The sequence below is a fragment of the Lepidothrix coronata genome, unplaced genomic scaffold, assembly GCF_001604755.1.
Source record: "Lepidothrix coronata isolate B3197 unplaced genomic scaffold, Lepidothrix_coronata-1.0 Scaffold95, whole genome shotgun sequence".
In the NCBI taxonomy this organism is placed as follows: Eukaryota; Metazoa; Chordata; class Aves; order Passeriformes; family Pipridae; genus Lepidothrix; species Lepidothrix coronata.
In genome coordinates, this window is record NW_016690275.1 from 96,505 (window position 1) to 116,370 (window position 19,866).

The 19,866-nt window shown below is 42.0% G+C and overlaps 1 protein-coding gene and 1 long non-coding RNA gene across 6 annotated transcripts in view; one reads left to right on the forward strand and one right to left on the reverse strand.

Moving 5' to 3' along the window:
* The window catches only part of CNOT2 (CCR4-NOT transcription complex subunit 2), an 80,816-nt gene extending 69,240 nt beyond the window's left edge, over nt 1–11,576 (reverse strand). For 3 of the 4 annotated variants that reach the window (XM_017822169.1, XM_017822164.1, XM_017822166.1), the window contains exon 1: nt 11,366–11,463. The gene's annotated coding sequence lies outside the window, so the exon portion shown is untranslated. Of the gene's footprint in view, nt 1–11,365 lie in introns of all 4 variants that reach the window. The other variant, XM_017822170.1, reaches the window with a different exon arrangement.
* A 182-nt stretch (nt 11,577–11,758) lies between these two features.
* LOC108500809 lies at nt 11,759–15,146 on the forward strand. Of its 2 annotated transcripts, none has more exons than XR_001876008.1 (3): nt 11,759–12,143; nt 13,901–13,979; nt 14,730–15,146. It is a non-coding gene; the product is annotated as an uncharacterized LOC108500809 (long non-coding RNA). The 2 variants fall into 2 exon arrangements; XR_001876007.1 differs by having other exon boundaries at nt 11,759–12,067.
* The last annotated feature ends 4,720 nt before the right edge of the window (nt 15,147–19,866 follow it).

A 19,866-nucleotide genomic window follows, 5' to 3' on the forward strand; every position in this document is an offset into this window, starting at 1 on the left:
GAAAACACCGTTTGATGAAGAAAACTATATAACAGTGACATGGAGATGGATCCTGAGTTAAGATAGGAAAGAAAACCTTCATTCCAGTATTTCTTCAATTCAGATTCCCTTGAATTTGCAATTTTAACAGTCACTGAAGCAGGGTCTTATGTATTGAGGGAGAAGTTTGTAACAAAACTTCAAACGCTCATATAAACAGTGACCTACATCCCTCTTAGTTTATGAAGTGAAAATGAGACAAGTTTATGACATGGCAAAACAAACACTAAGCATCAGGAAGAACAATGAGGTAACCCAAAACTTTGCTTTTCAATCTTTTTCAATAAATTGTTGGGGAAGAAATGAAACTCAGCAAAAACAAGTGATGAAAGAGTAAGAAAAGCACAGGGACAAAAAACCCCAAACTACCCAACAAATCATATGAATACATAAGGTAGAAAAAGAGAGGCATTCTGGGAGTACAGGAGACAAAAAAAGCTATCTTAAGTGCCTTGCATCTATCTAAACCCCTGTCTTCAGATAAAACTGAAGTTCTCAGCATCACGTGCCTATATTAACACTGGGAAAGTCTTCACCATTTGATGGAACATAGCTGCTCTTCTCTAGGTTTATATACTAACCCAACTAAAAGCTTCTCACAGTAAGTGAAAAAAATTTTAAACTTTTAATAGCTAAAATTTTATAACCTATTTGATATTACAGAGGAATGATTATGGGCAAGAATATGATCATCTCACCAGTGTTGCATAGATTTCTATCACTATCACTGCATACATCAACCTCAAATTTAAATTAGTTTCTCATAACAGATGTGTAATTACAAGGTATCACTAGGAGTCTCATTCTTACTCAAGGGACATATTTCCATTAGTAATCTAGCCATTCGTAGTTCTGATTTTTTGCTGATTTTATTTTGCCAGTTTGAGAGTTTCCACAGAGGTCAGACTCCTGACAGGAGCAGGACCTGGTGAGGTTTCCAGTGAATGATAAGGCCTTGTGGAGAACCCAAACCCACTCTATCAGCAGCTGTCCATCTTATTCCAAGATAGCACCCTTACTGTGACACCACTGGAGTCTTACCTCTGAGACAAAAATACAGAGGAAAGGAAAAAAAAAGAAAAAAAAGTATAACTTGAGCAGAACCGTGGTAGCTGCATTCAGAGAGAAAAAACACACCACCAAAGGGAACTTTCTTTTGCAAACCAAGGTAGAATTTGGTGTGTCTTCTGGGTTTGATACTACATAGCATGAGGGCAACTAATTAAGCAAGACCATTTTCAATTTTTTTTTCTTGTTTCAGTATTAGTTTAACCCTGACAACTGGATTATTTTACATGTTCTTCATGCATAACAATTTCAGAAGCTTACCTTCAAAGCAAAATCTATCATTCCCTTGGAGTTTTTATACACTTTTTGCTTTTCCAGTAAAAACAGTAGCAGATAAGTGTCACTACAATTATTACTGACTAAAGGTTTTCACAGAAAATACGTTCATAACCAAAATATCATACCTCAGAAGGATCAAAACGTACTCACAGTTTTACAGAGTGCCATGTCAAGGGCAACATTAGAGGGATGTGAGCTCATTCTGACCCTGTGCTAGTCAATAAAAGACTATCCATTCATTCTATAAGCTGCACGTCAAAAAGGCAGATTTTGAATAACCCTCACGTAAAATTTCAAAGTTTTGCTTCATTAGACAGGAAAGGGCGCATTATACCATCTTCCACAAAAATCTAAAACTTCTCATAAATAGCAAGTTATACAATGAGTGCAGGATAAACACTAACTTCACAAAGTTTAATTATATTAACAGGACAATTAAGTATTTAAAGTAAAAAGTGTGTACTGATTCTTCACACAAAAATAAATGGGAAATTCTTTTCACAAAACTCCCCTCTCCTAACAACCCCCCATGAACGTAGTGAAACCAACAGTTTCCTGACACAGCCCTGCTCAAACCAAGCCAGGAAGGCTCGGTGATAAAATGCCAACTGCCAGGGCCTCCTTCACATTAGCAATCTTCTCTTGCCAGCAGACAGACAGACAACAGATAGCTGTGGTGAGGAAACCGTGGGATACACTCATAAAAAAGAAGACTGGGCACACAAAAAATGAAATACACAACCAATGTGTTATTCTTGCGTTTGGCTCCCAGGACTCCTACTCTAGAAAAAGAGGAAATAAATACCAAACAGAACAGAAGAACATATTTGCTTATAAAAACACTGCATTTCTTCTCTACAAGCACAGTACTGGGTGACAGGCTAAGCCCAAGCTGACACACCAGGCACAGAATAACATGGCCTGGCCTGCATAGGCTCTTCTCCTCTGGGATGCTTGCCCCACCCTTGCTCTCCTGCTCCTTGATTGCCTACCAAAGGTGCATGCCTGCTCTAGGGTGGCTAGGGTACAGTCTTGGCCTTTCTACACAAAGAACATGGCACTCAGGAGCCCTGCAGGGCCAGCAAATGAATTTCCTTCCTTCCTCCAGAGCTACAGTGCTCCAGCTATGTCCCAGGGCTCCTTCTGGAGAGCCCAGAATTGAGGAAAATGCAAAATGCTTCTAGGCACAAGGCAAAGCTAAGAAACAACGATTTTGTGTTAGATATCCTCCTCTCTTCCCTCACAGGCACAGTCAGCAGTTCACCAAGAACCGGAGGGATGGTCTCCACATCACCAGCATAAGGGGATGGTATCCACAGGCCTCCAGGAAGGGTGGTGCATTGCTTTGTGACTTCCCCTCCCAATACGTAAGCTGGGTCAAAAGGGTTTCTTAACATGCACAACCAAAGGAAGAAGGTACAGGATGACAGGCCTTACAGAAACTGTTGTTGCCCACTCTCCCACAGAACAACCCAAATCCAAGCTAGAAACAAAGCCTCTCCATGTAGAAATGGCACATATCTAACTACCTGAATATGTATATACACTGTTTGGCCTCAGGAAGGACAAAGGTAACCCATACTTCGCCAAGGGTAACCCTCACATTGAAGCATGGGCTTCTGATGTCATAAATACCAAGTTTTACAACTTTTTCAATCTTTCTAGATTACCTCTACGGTCGACAAGGAAGTCTGAGGGCTGACAGTACTTCCCCTGTCCCAAAGTTATGGATACCTTACCTAGACACTGCTAAAAATTAAATTATTTGAATTGTTCAGATAAAACAATCATTAGAAAGCATCTACAAAAATCTCGTTTATTGTTAAAGCTGCAACCTAATGAAGGGACTACCTGTTTTTTTAGTATCTATTTCTTCAGACCATAGATACCTTTGAAATCATTCTTCACTGAACTACCAGATTCCTCAGGGAAAGAAAAGGACCTTGTAGAGTGAAGGACTTGGGATGTCAGTAAACAACACTATAGAAAATTAACTTTTAGAAGGACAGTAATAGAATAAACAACAGTTGTCTCTGTTCTGGCCTCAGAGTTCGAGATGAACTTTCAGTCCTCTACTCAGAAATTTCAGCTGTGCTTCTAACATAGAAATATAGCACCTACTTCAAGAAGTGGTGAAAAATGAGAACCCAGTTCCTCCATAATAAAGCTATAATTCTCGATAAATTCAATTTCTGACCCTTAAATTATGTACACATGACAAGCTTGTTCTGTACAGGTATCATCCTATCAGCAAAACATGATGCATACTATCATTTAACACGTTATTTGCAGCCTGAATTCAAAAAGCATGAGAAAAACCACATTAAAGAGATCAAAACATTGCTAAGACTACAGCAAGTGGTGTACAGAAACTAGCAGAACAGTATAATTTGATCATAAATGTCACCTAAAGTGCTGAAAAAATAGTGAGGTTTATTTTCTAGGAGATTTCAAGTTTGCCCTCAAAGCTGCATTAATATGATTAACATCTCGTTTTCATGTCTGCAGCATCCACAGACTTACAGAACTCTTACAGTTACAGAGCCAAATTAAGTGAGAGGTCTCTGAGGAAGCGCACATACCTGTGAGCAGGAATCCCTGGGACTTCTTTAGAGAAACAAATGTCTGCTGAACTATATAAAAACTGTTGTTTTGTTCAGATATGCAGAGGAGTAACATACCTAACCATGCAAACGAAATATTTGATACTCCTAAAAGATAAGCAAAGCTACTCTTTGGCCATAGACATTGACAGGGAAAATATTTCGGATGTAAATACCCACAATCAAAAATTACGTAGGATGTGCTCTGCTTCATACCAGTGGGGATGAAGCCTCTAGGTGCTAACAATACAAGATGTGTTACATAAGACTATGCACTTATTTTTAGAAGCACATTACAAAATTAAGTACCTCACTGGAATCTGTTGCAGAGCCTTGGACAGTTACATCAATATGCACAAAGAACAACTGCTCAGTTGGAGCAGAATATCAAATTTGATTCAGATTGGAGTTCTCTCCTGACAGTCCCAAAAAATACTGAACCATCTGAGACTATGAAAGTTAATTTACATTCATTAGATAAAGAAAAACCAAACCAAAACACAAACTACTAATCATAAAGACATATTCTTTTCTATGAGCAGCAGAACTAATAAAAATTAGTTTCTTACAGATTAGTTCTTCTGTTCCTTAATACTTAAATCACGATAACCCTCAACTTCCTTTTTTTCCACGTCTCTTCATGACCTTCCCCCCACCCCAGGGAAAAGAGAGTTATGGCACACAAATTCTGGAAGTCTGCATGTGCTTACAGGATGCCCGACCAGCTGCCATCCTCCAGAACACATAGTGGATGAGGTCTCACTATTCCTTTTCCAAGAGTGCACACCAATTTGAACTTCCTTCCTCTACCTAGACACAATTTCATAAGGTCTGTAGGACCATAATTTGAATCTTAACTTCTCTTTCTGATTTAAGTTTCCATATATAAACATGTCTATATAAAGTATAAATTCAGTTAAATGCTTAACTTTTGAATTAACTGAAAATCTGGGTTACCTGTGTATACTTGACCTACTTTAAATTATTTTATTTCTTGTAGTTACAAACACAGAACAATCCATTAAGCACATTCTACTATCAACAGATTTTACTACCACCGTTTATTCATTTGCGGCCTATGTTATTCCTCCTAAGGCTCTCTCCTAAGTACAGCAGGGCCTATGGATTACCTTTAGCCTACTGAGTTTTAAAATACACTTCTCAAAATTATTTTGTTTTAATAAATGGACTCTGCAGATGCAGGTGTTCACTAGTACAGAAAGGCCCAGCAGCTGAACACTGGAATGCACAATTCAGGGGCAGTTAAAGATGCCTCCTCTCGGTGAGACACTCCTGGTTACCAACCAGACCCACACTTGGCCTTCCCAGTTTTCAAGACCTGTCAAACTTCGCTATATAAACTAATTCAGACTAGTCTGAAATGAATCTACACTGAGGACCGCAAAAGAACTGCCAGATGCTTTAAAAAAGAAGTCATTTAAGCTAGTTCTATATCTTTTGGAAACAATTAAAAGATTTGGATTACAGATAATATCAACAGTTTGCAAATTCCTAATTAAACTGCTATGATAATACTACTTGCCATCAAGCATATTCTGCTGGTACTCACAATATGCACTGACCTGAGATAAGGAAAGTTCAGAAGAGCAGTGATTTCTTGAAAACTATACTTTATCCTTGCAAGAAATTTGGATATTCCCTGTTTCATCACAAATGTCTCACAGCATTTATGTTCTTACCTAACTGAACTTTCATGAAACTGGGGGGGAAAGAAAATAAGTATTTACTGTCCAAAACGTATCATCCTGAAAATGCCAAAGTTTCCTAAAAAAAAAAATAAAAATTAACTCCATATCACAGTAGCAAAGGAACCTGAATTTACTTCAGTTTGCACCATGAAATAAAAAGTAATACTGACTTATTCTCATGTGCATTGCTGATCTCAATCAATCTGATCTTGATCAACTTACTAGAAATGTGCATCCACATCCAGAAAATAATCCAAAAATTAAGATTTCAACATAAGGTACCCTTCCACTTTATGATGGTGCTTTTGGCATGTTGGAAAAGGTACACCACACAGTGAAGTATCAAGAGCAGTACTGACACAAAGTAATCAAACATCTCATAAAAAAGATTTTTTACGTCAAACAGTTTTACAGGTGGACACCATATTGCAAGGTACTTTAACATTCAGAATTGCTCACCATCTCATTAGTCTTTCAAAAGTTGACACTGCATACAGCTGATTTCTTTTTGAAAACCTTTCCAATTCCCACTTCTCCACATCACAACACTTGGTAGAAATACTCAAGAAGAGGGAAGACCTTCTTCCATACATTTTTTTTAACCTACTTAGTCTTTACATATAATACCTGCTTCACAGCTATTTTCCTGCTTCATACCTTTCTCAAAAAATAAATATTTATATGCAACAAGTACTTTCTCACAAATCTCATCCCTACTGAATGGTAAAAGGCTCCAAGTATATACCCAAACAAGTCCCCTTCACAGTAGAGCAACAGAAAGAAGGTTGGCAGACCTTTTTTCCATCATTATAATTCTCTGGCAACATTTCCTTTGCACAAATAGTTTTCGCAATTAAAACAAAAAATGCATTAAAAATACAAGGAATAGTCATTCTACCACAAACAATGCAAGGTTTTAGTAGGCTGGAAGGGGAAAAGTACTGTTCCAGTGAAGCTCAAAGCAAAAACTCACACAGTCATATGGACTGCATGACAGGTACACAGTCCAGTGACGGAAGCATTAGTTATTCTTTTTACACCAGGACAAGCATCGTCCTACAACCCTTTGACAGAAAAGATAATATATGATATTACATTATCATTGCCTTTGTTACAGAGACAGCCTTAAAAAAACTTGTTTGCCAAGAAGCTGACTACAAATCTAAACATGAACATTTTATAACTCAAAATAGTTGGCCGTAATTAGTCCTACTGATACTTTTTGGTGCCTGGAAACTCCTTGCTATTGTTTCCAAATGCAGACATATTTAGATTGTAATGAAAATGTTGTGGACGTGCTATTCTGAAACACATAAGGACAAACAACCCAATTGCTATTTTGGCCATTTCAGGGGTTTTAATATTGTTTTCCCTAACTATATACCTGAACTGCTACTGGTACCTAGTTCCACAGAAGCCTTGAACCATACGAGTAAAACACAGGAAACCATTATCCTCTTGCTACAGACTAGAACTTGGCTATAAATTGGTTAAATGACTTAACCACCACTTCAGTATGTAACTCAGAATGACAGAAAGCACAATCCAACTCAACCCATTGGATTACTGCCTGCTCAGCACGAGTAATGCAAAGTTGGAGTTTCCATTTTATGTACCACAAACACAGCAGCATGTTATACTAGTTTTCAGTTTAAATAAACTATACCTTTTGACAAATAACTTGACCTCAGCCAACTGTATTCAAACATCATTGATCCACCTCAAGTGCATAAAATGATAGTTAAAAATACCCCCCCCAAGAATTATCCCAAATCAAAATGAAAACAGGAAGAAACAATTGTTTACTTACTACTAAATTTCTGGTCAACAACTCTTGCATTGCAATTCAACAAGAGAAGGATGTGTCTGAAAAAGGTCTTCATTATAATCAAATTTTTAACCTACCAACCTAATCTGAAAGGAATTCTCATAGGAAATGTAGAGAGTTGTAAAATTAAACATATTACCACTGCAAAGAACAATCAGATGGCAGAGCAACCAAGTCAAGGGTAAAGAATAATGCACATATTTTCTCTAACGCCACTGATAACCAATGCTACCTCAAGACAAATTACAGGGTCTCAGTTACATCTTTGGGCGATCTGAACATTTTATGGTTGAGGTTTTGGGGGGTTGCTTTTTTCTTTTTTTTCATTTTTACGGATACAAATGCAAAGATTTTCAATCCTATGTAAAAATCTCTTGCTGATCAGCACACACCATGTCTCGTATACACACACCTGCCCCGAAACCAAAATAATTCCATAAGGACAATTTAAAATATCCTACTGTATTTTCATTTGACACAATTCTTCCTACGCTGTTATAATGCTCAATAAAAGCAGAGTTAGCTGTCAACATACAGCATCCATCATGAAAACTCTCAAGCAAAAAGTTAACATATGAGTATCGGTGCTTTGAAGTCAATGAGACTACACACAAAATTTCAAGTGTTCAAATGCTTTTACAGGAACCCCAGTCAGGAGACCAACCAACACACACAAACACAGCACCTATGTGCTAAAGCACATCTGCAAAGAAAAACAAAAAAAAAAAACGCCAGTGATTCAGGAAACACAACTGAAACAGGCTGTATTGAATTGCTCATCTCAGTGCATCTGAGACATCAGGATAAATTTCAAGCAAAAATATTAGTTTGTATAGCAGAATGTTTACTTACATTTTTTTACTTATTTATATCTCAAAAGCCCAGATGAAGCAAAGTTAACCTAAATGGAACTTCTAAGCTTTTGACAGCAAATGCTGAAATCCAAACATACACTGTATTAATAATAATTTTCAAAATGAGAAAAACTGTATCACTTAGAGAACAATCGTTTAAATCTATGGTAAAAAAATGTTAGTTTGACTAACTACTATAGAAACTGGCATAGGGCTTTCATTTAAGCTAACATTTAGAAACACACACAACAAATACAGCAAGTATTCTGCCAAGAATTTAAGAATTTATTTTTTTTTTCCTTTGGGAACATATTTTTTAAGGTGCCTTTTAAAAAATCTGTATTCAGTCAAATTATAGCTTTAAGGGAAGACATAATTTTAAAAAGTTAAATACAAGGGTCTACTTCCTTTAGAACAAAATTCTGTACTTGGTGCACTTTCTACGCTACCTCATAGGAAAACAAGCCATTCAATGCTTCTCTTCAGTTTCCAGATCAAGACAGATAGCTAGGTGCAAGAAACCTCTATTTTAATTCAACTATGGTGTATTTTTAAGTTCTATTCACTTCTTGAGTCAATAAAAAGAAGGAGGTGGAAAACATTTCTGAATAAACAAAGTTATGACACAAGGCTGCTTTAAAGCTGCAATGAGGTTACAACTTTGCAATTACTGTATGACAGACCTTGCACCAACATGAAAATTAGTGTAATTTTTAAGAAAGCTACAGTAGAGGCTAAAAAAGAAATAATGTTTCTAATTTCAAAGCAAATCTCTATCTAAACAGAAATGCATTCAGAAATACAGCAGAAATCCTTTCTGAGATCTATCACTGCAGGCACTTGGAATTTTTGTATGAAGTGAGTGAGGTAAAGACCACGATTTTCAGGTGAAAACAGCCATTTATGGGACTGGTTTTTAGCATCCAGCTTCAGGACACTGCCCTATTTTTTCCACTGAATAACAATTCTCTAAAATTAGATTGTCCTAAAGAGAATTCAACTTACTTTTTTTTATAAATTTCCGAGGTCTTTATTTTAGCCAAGGGCTTTTCTTTCATTTGTTGATAGAACTTACACATGAACAGGTTGCAATAACAATGACTGCTTTGACAGCAATATTAAGTTTCTAGAAGAGATGTGTAGACAAGGTTTATCTAATACTACACTCTTAGCTTTATCAACAGCTTCCTGAAAGTGAAACGGAAATACACTTGCAAGTCAAGCCAGTCAGCTCTTGATAGTGAGTATTCAAATCCCTTTCTAAAATCAGAAGCAGTCAACGCCTTGAAGTTTAGCATGCCAGCTGAATTCTCAACATAAACAACAGCGGAATTTGGGGGCAAAAAGAAAAGCAAAAGGCATAGGACACATCATGTTCCAGATCATAAAACTCAATCTTGCAAGTTGCGTTCTATTAAGGTGTCACTATAAGAGAACTCAAAGTACATCAACACACACACAACTATTCTCCCAGGTCCAAACAAATATGTCATTGCAATATAAACTTCAACAATTATTTTGCTCTTGCAGGTCTTCACAAGTCTTAACAGTCTGAAACATATCCAAGTTTCCAGGAACATAAAGGTCTTTACTGACTAATGTGACAGCAGGTTTGATCATCTTAAACTCCCTTCCCCCAGCTGAAGAGTAAAGACTAGCAGCCAGTCACCAGCACCAGATGTTGCTGCCGTGCAGGCACACAGGAATGTCTCCTGCACACACTCTAAGTTACACACACATACATACATACATATATATACATGAAGGAGACACAGAAAGTTCTAATCTTCCCCTGGGGATAAAAGAGTGCAAAGTTGGAAACAACTTTTTGCCTGATAAAACAGACAGCAGAAATAAAAACGTGCTTCTGTTAGATGTGGATCAGCAGCAGAAGCTACTATACTTAACACAAGCGTGTTTTCATTTTCCCACATTACAGGGCCTCCAAAATAAAGTTACCTGCAACTTCACAAAAACAAGCCCACCCTAAAACCGAAAATACCCATTAGATGGTACCTTGTTTTCACCAGGAGCACACATACACTAACTGGATGGCCAGCACTGACTCTTGCACCTTTCCGCACCACTCTACTGTCCCTGTCTCATCCCTAACCTGTCACCCTGTGCCACCTCCTCCCCCAGCACGGGCCAGGTTCACGACAGAGCTTGTCACCGCCGCCTCGGCGGGCAGGGGAAGGCCGGCTCCTTCCTCTGGCGGCCGCGCTCGGTCCCTTTCAAGTTTGTTTTACAAACACGTCCGAGGGAAAACCAGAACCTGTTTACACACCGCCTTAACCGCCGCCAGGAAGAGAGTGGAACAGGCGCAGGCTAAAAAAAAATATTTTCCAGAAGAAAGACAGCCAGCAGCACCCCCGCCTCACCGCCGTTCTCCGCCCGGGGCCCGCGGCGCAGGCCGCACGGCAGCTCGGCGAGGCGCGGGGCCGGCGCGGCCCCGGCCGTGGGCGGCAGGTTCCACTGCCCCGACGCCGGGCCCAGGGAAGGCAGGGGCGGGGGCCGGCTGGGCGCGCAGCCCCGCGGGGACCGGCTCAGAGGGACGGGGGAGGCCCGGGAGCGGCCGGCGGAGCGGCGGCGGGAAGGAGCCGTTCGGGCGGGCCGAGAGGGCCGCGGGGCGAGCTGCCAACGGCGGCCGCAGGGATGCGGGGCCTGGGCACCGCTGGGCCGCGGCCTCGCCCGACCCCGGAGCGGCGCCCGGCGGCCCCCACTGCCCGCGGCCGCGGAGGAGGGCGGGGGGTGGCGGGCCGGGCCGGGCCTGCGGCTGCGCCCCCGGCTCGGGCGCCGCGCGTCCCCCCCGCTCCCCCTCGGAGACAAAAGCAAACGGAAACCCGGCGGGGCGGCCCCGGGCCCGCCGAACCCCGCCGCGGGCCGCGCCGCCGCCCGGGCCTCCCGCATCGGGCCGCGGCCGGGACGGCGGCGGGGCCCCGGTCGGCGGCGGGGCCGGGGAGGGGCGGCCGGGGCCGGACTCACCGCATGAATTTTCTTGTCCCGCGGATCCAAGATGGCTGAGTATCCAGCACGGAGGATGCTGGGGGAGCAACCTTTACCCTCTGACCCGGCCGCCGCCGTGACCCCGCCGCCGCTCGGCCCGGCCGCCAGCGCCGAGGGGCGGGGGCAGCGCCGCCGCACTGCCCGGAACGGCCCGGCCCTCCGGAGAGGCTGAGGGGGACGGGGAGGAGAGGGAGGAGGAAGGAGGAAGGAGCAGCTCCCTCGGCTGCGCTCCCTCCGCCTCCCGCGGGAGACGCGGCCCTGCGCTGGGGGCCGGGCCCACAGGCCGTGGGTCCCGCCGCGCTCCGCGGCACCGCTGAGGCGCTGCCGGCCGGGGACGCGCCCGGCCCGGGTCCCGTTTCGTGAGGGGAGAGGGTGGCGCCCAGGCCGGGGGTGCCGGGCCAAAGCGGGGCGTAGGGTGAGCGGGGTCCGGGCGGAGCAGGGCTCCCCGGTCCTCTCCTCGCCCCTGCGCCCCCGCGGGTGCCGGGGGCCTGTGCAGACCTAACCCGGGGGGACGCTCTCTCCTGGGAAGCGCCCCAGCTTCCAGAGGGGGTGTGCCATCCCCCGTGGCCCTGGCCTGTCCGCTGCCCGTGGGTTACAGAGCGCAGAAGGAAAGGCCTGGCTTCACCGCAGGCTGTGTGTTATCCTGCGGGGGATCTAGGTCAAGAACGACATCCCAAAGGGGTAAATTGTGCGAAAATTCCTATTTTCTCTGCAGTGTGATAGCAGCGGAGAGGAAGGCCCTACTATCCACTTCGTGGTTAGTAAAGTGGAAGAACATTACCAAGATGATGCAACTGGGCGTTTGGTTTCAATTTATCGACCCTCAAAACATGAATGTTACAGCAGTGGCTCAAGTACAGCAAGTACAAGTGATGCACAAAACACTCATAATGCAAATAATCCTCTTGAATTCAATGAGACTGTCAATGGTACAAAAGCTAAGCCTTGCACAAGTGTTTACAGGATCAAGGCCAACATTATTGGTGAGCTTTCTGCTCCATCAAGAAAAACAATGGCACTCTACCTTAATTTTATTGTGAAATCATCATAAAGTTTAAAAATGCAAACAAAAAGATGAGCATATGATACTTAGCCAGAAATAGCAGGTTTCTGTCAATAGTTTCATGTCTGCTTTCTTAGGTTTGGTTTTGACCCTTCAAACTGCTTTTAGAATTACTGAATTAAGAATTCAATAGGTTGCATAACACTATTATAGAAACATTAGTATTACAGTAACACGTCTGTCAACATACACGTTTTGAAGATGAAAGAACAGTCTTTAACCAAAGACAGGAGGACAGTTTCTTAATGCTGCCACCTTTTTATGCAGCTCAATTGTATGATGAGCATGAGTGCCATGTCATTGAAATGAATGTCTATACACATCATCCAGGAAAACACTGTGTTTTACTGTTCTAATAAGGTAACCTTTCTTTTGTGACTCAAATATGTATATATTTGCTACAAACAAACCATTTTAAAGCACCAAAAGTGACATGCTGTTTTAAGTGGAGTGTGAACTTCTGGACTACTTTTGTTGTTCAGTCTGAAAAATCAAACAGTTCTTCATACCACGTGACAAATATAAAAGCTGAAAACAATAATCAGTGTTATTTTAGACTGAAAACAATAAACAATGTTATTCATCATCAGTGTTGCTAAATAACCACTTGGATAGTCAGACTCTTTTATACCCATTTATAAAAACTTTGCTTCATTATGTTTTATTTTACACTTTAATATTATGAGTTTCTTTTTCAAAAGCTAATTCTTTTTCCAGTGTCCCAAAAAGAAGTCATTTAAGATGGTACTCAACAGTATGATGCAAGTGAACTAAGCACCTGACATTGTCATTGCATCTACATGAACTGATCTCTCTGGCCATTGCAAAATTACAGTTTACATGCAAAACAATTAACATTTATAAGACTAGAAGCCTGTATAGTTCAACAGAGCTAGTTAATGGGAAAAAAGTACCATTTATTGTTTTAGACTGGTTAGCTTAATATAACTACCTACCTAGCACCCACAACATGTGTAAATTGTGGTTTAAATTCTGTTAATTAAAAAAATCTGCCCTTCCTAAAGATGTGTTTAGTTGAGCAACCTCATTACTCAGGCTGTAGTGGCTGTGTATTCGACTTCCTCATTTGTTTTCTTAAAGAAAGTGAAAGCAGTTAGTGTTTTAATGTTTTAAAAAAAATCCTGAAGCCACTAAAGGGGGTGTGTTCAAGTATGTGTTCATACATTTGCTACTTTTAGTCTTGATTCAATACATTTTTCTACAATGGCGAGGCCTGTTTCCCATAGTTGCACCTGCTTAATTAGAGAGGTGCTCTGAGCCCATTTAATGCAGGGACTGGTAATCATGTGTGGACACTCCTAATCCATTTTGAGCCATATATAGTACTGTTTTACCTCCTACAAGTCTTTGTCTACAAACAGATATGCATTTGTTATTTTTAATCTCATTTAATCAATGGTCCCTTTTTTTTCCTTTGACTTACTTCACAGGCTGATACACATCCATCTTGAACCAGTGTAAGAAGGTCTGTGGGAGTGAATCTGCAAGCTTTTGTCTATGGCAGCACAGGTGAATGAACTATAAAACATGACTACAGAAAACCTGTCCTGCATGTGATTGTGTGTGCAGGCCCCTGCAGTCAACAGTTCAAGTGGTGCTGTTAAAGTCACTTGACACAACCTTTGACCTAATGTTCTTGAGAGCTGGGGCCTTAACATGCATGTTCTGAAGTCATGTCATACATGTCTAGGAGCCATTCGGACTTCAGCTGACTATTGCTTCTGCTAATGCCCACAGAGGGCTAAATTTTCCAAAGCGTGGAAAATTTGGGAAGAGGTCATCAAGAGAGTCAGGTGTGCTTAGAATACCCAAATGCTTTATGGATCTCAGCGTTCACTGGAAATTCTCTGCAGTTTTTCTGGACCTTTGCTCCAGAGAGTCTGTGGGTGCTCGATGACTCCAGGTGTCTCCAAAAGATGTTGACAATGCAGCCACAGAAGAGGGAGGAAGGCGAATTGCCCAGAGTATGTGCAGGGCAGAGTTAGGCTGTTCCACTTCACCAAAACATGAAATTAAATTAGTCATAGTAAGATCACGATTCTCAATTATGAGTAGAGGCAAAACATGATAAATAACCTTGTAAGCCATTTTTAAACAGAACAAAAAATTTATTGGAACGCAGCAAGAGTCCTTCCTTCTCCCACCTACATATTTTCCCAGTATTCTTCAGGAAAAACAAACACAGTCAAAGCAATCACCTAGAGCAAGGGTTGGCAGCTTTTCAGCAGTAGTGAAACAGGCTTTATTTTCCTTTCTCAGATTAGAGTTTAAATCCCTTGGAAGAAATAGCTTGAACCAGAAGATACTGCCCATTGATTGCAAGATGAAGTTTTATCTTGATTAGATAAAACAGTAAAATACCTCTTCTGCAAGAGGCAGAAATTTCTGATTTCTGCTGAACTCACACCTGTGTGACACTCATGAATATGGAGCTGCAGCTTCTCCCTGATATCCTTGTTGCTGCATGATGTTCAGAAGTCTCTCAGTTGCTCTCTTTGGAAAGTTGTAGGGTTACAGCACTCCTGGGCATTCATCTTTGCTCTAGAAGAACATAGTGGATTTTTTTTTTCATTAGTATAGCCTTTTGGTTTTTTAAATATTTCTAAAACACAAGGATAAAGGTGTGTCAAAGTGTACACCAAACCTAATATTAAAGATCTCGCCACAAAGAGGTGTTAAAGCATTTTTTTAAAGAATAAAAACACTAAGACCTCACATTTTCTTACTGTATTTTCTCATAGTTCTTAATTACTACACCACTTAAATTGAGCATAAAATGTTTAGATTTATATGGATTTGGTTAGTAGTTTGACTTTTGCAAGTTAGTTTCCAATTGGTAGTGTATTTAGGAAAGGTAAGGAAAGGATCAGCTGTTTCCATGGCACTGTCCTTATCTATCCTTTCACTCCTACAGGGGATTTCCAGGGATGGCTGCTGGCAAGGGAAGCCCTAGAAGTGCAGCTCAATTACTGTTTTAGTGTTAAAATGCATCACAAGGTATCCACACAGATGGCTTCTCATCTGCTGGATTTGTAGTTTCCAGGAGGGAATATTGGGAGCAGAAGTATCTTTATCTCAGCCTTTCATATTTTTACTATCAGGAAACCCTTTCTCAGCCTTCTGCTCTAGTGCCTTCAGTGTCTGATTTAGTGCTAATTATATCAGAGTATCGGGGGGAAAAAAAATACCAAGTTTAAAAAGAAGTCTGCCAATTCTGGAAAATAATATGACCCTGAAGAGGAGATAAAATGTAAAATTTTCCAAAAATAAGATGCTTCACATTGCTGAATAGGAACTAAGAGGTCTGCCAGAGTGCTAGTAAATGAGAGGATAAATCAAGAGTTAGAGATAGCAGCAGTTCCAAGTATTTCTTCAGACAAAGAGAAGAATAATGCTGCAGATGGAAATACGTTTTCCGGAGGAGGGAAGTATTAGAGAGGCACAAGTCAGTGCCAGAATAGGTGCTGACTGACATTCCCAAGCAACATTATTCCCAGAGAGATGGAATTTATGGCAGTGGGGAAAGAGAAACCCTTCCTCCCTTAGTTCCTGAGACTTTAGTCAGTGTCATGCTTTCTGGTAGTGTTGGAGAGCTGCCTGGTCTGAAGTGCTATTTCTCATTTGAAACTATTGAATCATGGAATCCTAGAATTGTTTAGGATGGAAAATATCTTGAAGATCATAAAGTTAACCCACCACTGCCATGTTCACAGCTAAACCATGTCCCCAAGTGCCAAAGTCACACATTCTTTGAATGCTTCCATGGATGATAATGCCATCACTTCCCTGGGTAGTCTGTTGCAAAGCCTGATCACTCAGTGAAAAAAATTTTCCTAATATCCAATCTAAACCTCCTCTGGTGCAACTTGAGGTCATCTCTCGTCCTATCGCTTGTTACCTGGGAGAAGAGACCAATCCCCTCCTGGCTACAGCCTCCTTTCGTGTAGCTATAGAGAGTGGTAAGGTCTCCCCTAAGCCTCTTTTTTTCCAGGCTAAACAACCCCAGCTCCCTCAGCTGCTCCTCATCAAACTTGTGCTCCAGACCCTTCACCAGCTTTGTTGCCCTTCTCTGGACACACTTCAGCATCTGAATGTCTTTCTTATAGTGAGAGGCTCAAAACTGAACACAGGATCGGAGGTGCAGCCTCACCAGTGCTGAATACAGGGGGACGATCACTGCCCTGGTCCTGCTGGCCACACACTTTCTGATACAGGCCAGGATACCATTGGTGTCCTTGGCCACCTGGGCACACTGCTGGCCCATGTTGAGACTCTCAACCAGGACCTTTTTTTGCCAGGCAGCTTTCCAGCCACTCTGCCCTCAGCCTGGAGCTCTGCATGGGGTTGTTATGACCAAATACAGGACCTGGCACTTGGCTTTGTTGAATCTCATACCATTGGCCTCAGCCCATCGATCCAGCCTGTCCAGATCCTTCTGCAGAGCCTTCCTGCCCTCCAGCAGAGCAACACTCCCGCCCAACATAGTGTCATCTGTGAATTTACTAAGGGTGCACTCAATTTCCTTATGCTGACCATCAATAAAGACATTAAACAAAACTGGCCCAAGTACTGAGTCCTGGGGAACATCACTTGTGATCATGTCAAAAGACAGTCCATGTTTTATTCCAGGTGTTGGGGTGTCCTTGGCATGACTTTTCCACGTGACTAACTAATGTAGTTACAATGAATATGAGCTACATTCTCTCCATTAAGCTGCAGTCTCTGTTGATAGAAACATAAACTTAAGCGGTTAAAATGGTCATAATTAAAATTAGCCTGGGAATAAAGAGTTATTACAACAGCTTTGTAAAAAATGATCAGAAAACATGTAACCAGGACCCTGAGGAAAACGATTACAGTAAAGGATGATTCCTTTCCTTTATGACAGGTCTCAGGTGGGAAAGGGAACAGCCTAGGGGGCTGGAGAGTGCTGAATTCTAGTTCTTACTTTTTGACAGTTTTTCAAGATTGACAGCCAGGCCTATCTCCAAAAATGTGCTCTCCCCTGAATAAGTGTTAATGAGCCCAACAAAGGAACCCTGGCTACATCAGATGGTGACAGTCTGCTATCCCACCAGAAGCCAGAGGACTCCAGTATCACTGTCCCACTGGGCAGCACGCTGGCAGCATAGCCTCAGCCCCGTTCAAGCAAGTTGCCAACATGAAGCTACAAAAGACCCACAAGAGCACTGCTGCCTGGGCAGCCCAAGTCAGCCAACTCATTCCCTTATTAGAATATTGGTAGTGCCTGGAAAAGGTTTCCTGAGCTTGCCAGTGGTGCTCTTAGCTACTCATGTCTCATGCTGGCCCCGAAGCCTGGAGATAGTTTCACATGTGGACAGACCCCTGGAGTACTTGTTATCTGTGGAAGTGTTTGTCTGGGCTTTGTGCTTGCTTGAGAGGAGAGTCAGCTGTTAAGCTGAAAACTTTGCTGGGATCCTGATCATCACATTGGAAGACTCTGAACATTGACATAGAGTCTGGTGTATCTGACTGTTCATCCAGTGAAGGCTGAAGCCCAGATTTGTAAGCCCAGAGCTGTTGCTTGCCTCCTTAGCCAATTCAAGCAGGAACATTGCCAGGCCAATGAGAGGAGAAACCTCCTGCATCAAAGCTGATCTGTCTGCAGCCAGTACACTGAACTGAATTGCTTTCTATTGTGGCTTGCGTAAAGCCAACCCCCAGAATTTCTGGGAAACTCCGTAACCATTACCATCACAGGACTGTGACTGAGCCTTTCCAGCTAAGCAAAAACACCGCTGCATCACAGATTATAGTGCTCTGTAGTGGAAGCAACTTTTGAGCTCCTATTCAGCTTCATTACACAGCCCAGCAAGAGATATAAGTATGGGCACATGCCAGCTCAGGACCCTCCAGACATGTCCATGGTCTCGGATTTGCCGCAGCTGATAGGATGCTGGTTTGTTACAAAACTTCCCCAAACACCTTGAATACTACCTTGCTTCCCTACTCCTGTCCCATTCAGGACCATAAATACAGACTTCTGTTTACCATGAAGCCAAGCTATTTGTGAAATCTCATGATGCAGAAATTCAGCTGTAAATATTGCATGCTCAAAGATTTGAACCTCTCACACCTCTTCCCACTCCAATACTGCTCAACATTTTCAGGACTCTTAATGGAAGAACTCCTCACATCTGAGAGCAATGGAGCTATTCTGCATGCAGAGATCAACTGACCAAAGCAGTTTGCTGCTTCCTCAGTTAGACGTGTCTCAGTAGAAATAAGCAGAATTTTAAATTCAGTGGCCTGACATGCTCCCATGAGCTCCAGCAGAGCCCAAGGTTCCTATTGAAGCCTTGCTCCTTGTCTAGCTCTCCTTCTTGCTTGAGTTGGCACTGAAGAAAGTGGCAGCATCTACAGAGAAGAAAAGTAAGAATTTTTTTTCTCTTTCTCCCTCTCTGTCCCCCCCCCTTTCTCTTTCTCTCTATTTATCTCTTTCTCTCATCTTGCTCTCTTTTTGAGAACACACACACAGTGATATAAATATGCTTGCAATAAGCAGCAAGTTCTTCTAGTACAAGAGACTAATCCTATTCCTGCTGTGGCTCCTGTGCAAACAAACTGCTGTGCTTGTTGGGGAGCCCTACAGATTTTGGTACAGGCCTGAAACACAGAGATCATATAGTGCAAAACTTACAAATATGATTTCTGTATCCAGGATGTTTCCTATTTCATTATGTGTTGTGATAGATAGAAATGAAAGCATTAAAATCCCAGTTCTGCAGCACATTTTCAGGCATAAGCTGTGGCAGGTGGTACATGCCTGAGCAGAGGGACAGAACCACAAAGACAGCCCTCCACATTTTAAATTCTTTTTTTTCCTAGGTATGATCCCAGCCAGCTTATGTTCACAGCAAGCCTGTGGGGTATACACACTTTCCCTTATAATTAAGCAACAGTGTAACACTGATTCCAACTGGTAACTGAAAGAATACAGTATCACACACTGGCAGGAGTCCTGTGTCTCATACACACAATTGCATTTTACTTTTAATACTTTTCCTTTAATATTAAGTCAGATGAATTTGAAAGCTAGGGACACAATTCATCTCACCACCTTTAGCTCTCTGAGAAGGAGTGCCTGATCTAAGCTATTAATCCAATCTTCCTGCAAGTCAGCAGAGAGAGAAGGGAATTTTTACTCCTTCTACTGCCTTCCGAGTGTGGGTGTGTCTGCTGAGGGCTAGCGTAGGTGGGATGTGTGGCACTCAGATGGCTAGCTCTAGCTGGGACAAATTGTACAATCTATTTACTCAAATGGGTAGACTAAATATTACTAGCTCTGCATATTCAGGAATTGTTTCCTAAAAAATAAGGTTGTGCGCAAATATAAGGATTTACTGCTCAGGGCCTGTGTTTGGAAAGTATACAG